Source organism: Lontra canadensis, unplaced genomic scaffold (genome assembly GCF_010015895.1).
Source record: "Lontra canadensis isolate GAN:19392208 unplaced genomic scaffold, GSC_riverotter_1.0 scaffold18, whole genome shotgun sequence".
Taxonomy (NCBI): domain Eukaryota; kingdom Metazoa; phylum Chordata; class Mammalia; order Carnivora; family Mustelidae; genus Lontra; species Lontra canadensis.
This window is the reverse complement of record NW_022631012.1, coordinates 14,834,433-14,837,181: the sequence shown is the minus strand read 5'-3', so window position 1 is coordinate 14,837,181 and position 2,749 is coordinate 14,834,433. Positions and strand designations below refer to the sequence as shown.

Below are 2,749 nucleotides of genomic sequence, written 5' to 3'. Positions count from 1 at the left end.
ATAATTTGGTTGTAAAATCCCCTTGATCAACTCCCATAATTCCACTGTTATGGATCGAATTGCGTCCCTCACAAAGGAGCTGTTGGAGTCCTAATCCAAGTACCTCAGAATGTGACCTATTTGGAGGTAGGGTTTTTACAAAAGTAATGAAATTAAAATGATGTCATTAGGTTGGGCCCTAATCCAGTAGGACTGGTGCCCTTATAAAAAGGAAAAATTTGGATGCAGGGAGAGGTATATCACATAGAGAGGATGCCGTATGAAGAGAGAGAGTACAGTCGTTCACAGAGAGAACATGGTTATCTGGACACCACAGAGAGAGCCGTAGAGCAACTCTTTTTCTTACAGCCCTGAAGGAACCAACCCTGCCATCACCTGGGATTCAGATTTCTTCAGAACTGTGAAACAGTAAATGTGTGTTCTTTAAGCCACCCCATTTGTGGTACTTTCTTACAGCAGGCCCAGCAAACAAATATAGATTTTGGTATTGGGAAGCAGGGAGTTACTGTAACAAATACCTAGAAGTGTGGAAGTGCTTTGGAACAAGGTAATAAGTGGAAGCTGGAAGAGTTTTTAGTCACATGAGAGAAAAAACCTAGATGGCCTTGAAAAGAATGTTGCTACAAATGTGAGTGCTCGAGGTAAAAATGAGGAGCATGTTATTAGAAACCAGAGAAACGGTGATCTTTGCTAGAAAGTCGTAAAGGACTTGGCTGGTCGGTGTTCCCTAGAATGGAAAGTAGGACTTACAAATGATGAGCTTGGAGGGTAAACCCTCTCGTGTCCCCTCCCTCCTTGGGAGCTTTGTACTATGACTTCACTATCGCTCAATAAACCTTGCTTTGCTGCCCACAAAAAAAAAAAAAAAAAGGAAAGGAAGGAAGGAAGGAAGGAGGAAGGGGGAGGGAGAAAGAAAGAGGAAAAGAAAAAAAAATGATGAGCTTGGATATTTAATTGAAGAGATTTCTAAGCAAAGTATTGAAGGCATAATAGCTTGGTTTCTCTTTGCTGCTTATGGTAGATACAAGAGGAGAAAGATAAATTGAAGAAGTCAAAAGGACCCAGAACTTGAAGAGTCGGAAAATACTCCACCTATCCACGTTGAAACAAAATGACAGCGTGCTCTGGAGAAAACTCCTACGTGTCTGGACAAACATCTGCCACAGAGATTCAGCATGTGACTTGTGGATGTAACTACCCATCTCAGTAAAAACAGTGCCCACCTGGTCCAGAGGGGACAGGGCCAGGACAAAATGAAGGAAGGCTGGCAGATTTCTGGGATTCTACTGGCAGGAAATGGACTGGTAGAGCTATTCAGCAATGAACACGTTTTAATGTTCAAGAAAGGGAAGAATGACCCAAAAAGGTGTTTAGAGGCTGGTGGCCACCGCCACCAAGAGCCTAGAAGACAGGCTAAGGGGGTGGGGCGGTCTCCTCCTTGGTGCCAGAGGGCAGGGCTAGCTCCTCCATTCCACATGGAAAAACCAGCCTCTTTGTCATTCTCTGCTTCCCCTCCTGACTTCCCTGTTTCTGTGGTCTCACTTCCAGTAACCCAAGTTCAAAACCTGTCATCAGTGTCCCCTTTCCTTTCACTCATATTCAATTATGCAGCTGGTCCTGTCAATTCTTCCACTCTTCACAATCATCACTGATGCCTAGGACTGTACTTTTAGTAATAAAATACATTCTTTACTCTTTCCGCCATCTTTCTGTGCCACCATAATGATGCACATGAATGTCTTGGCAGATGCTCTCAAGAGCATTAACAATGTTGAAAAGAGAGGTAAATGCTACATTTTTACCAGGCCAAGCTCCCAAGTCATCATCCAGTTTCTATGATGATGAAGAATGGTTACTTTGGTGAATTTGAAATCCTTGATGATTATATAAGTGGGAAAATTGGTGTGAACCTCACAGGCAGGTTAAACAAGCATGAAGTGATCAGCCCCAGATTTGATGAACTCAAAGATCTAGAAAAATGGCAAAATAATCTGCTCCTGTCCCACCAGTTTGGTTTCATTGTACTGACAACATCATTTGGCATAATGGACCATGAAAAAGCAAGACGAAAACACAGGATGGAAAATCCTGGCATTCTTTTTCTAGGGATGTAATATATACATGCAAATAAAAAGCCTCAGTGGACCAAAAAAAAAAAAAAAAACAAAACAAAAAACAAACAAACAAAAACAAAAAGAAAGAAAGAAAAAGAAAAAGAGAGAGAGAGAGAGAGAAGAAAATGCATTCTTAACTCGTTTTAAAACATGGTACAAGAACTTTACGTGGCTTACGTTCTTTAATCTTTACAACCATGCAATGTGATGGTATACTATTCATAGTCATTTTACAACTAAGAAAAATTGAGGCTCAGACAGGTACTGCATGACTAGTTTGCCCAAGATCACACAGCAAAGAAGCGTCTGAGAAAAGAAACTTGACCCAGATATTCTGGAGCCCTGGAACCACACTCTAACTGACACACTCCTTCCTTTAAAACATCTCTCATGGTTGTTTCTTCCTGTCCATTCCCACTGCTACTAACATAGTTTCATAACCTTTTATTCATAACCCATTCCCTCACCCTTTTATTACTACACAAATCTCCTTGTATTTCTCCCTTGCTCCAGTCTCTCCTCCTTCCAAACGGTCTTTCAGATCTCATCTAAAAACAAAAAAAATCTACCTTTGAGTTAATTCTTTTTTTTTAATATTTTATTTATTTATTTGACAGAGAGTGAGATCACAAGTA

General features: G+C 40.7%; 1 pseudogene; it reads left to right on the top strand.

Moving 5' to 3' along the window:
• The first annotated feature begins 1,722 nt into the window (after positions 1-1,722).
• On the top strand, positions 1,723-2,106 carry LOC116869239 (annotated as a pseudogene).
• Positions 2,107-2,749: the final 643 nt, after the last annotated feature.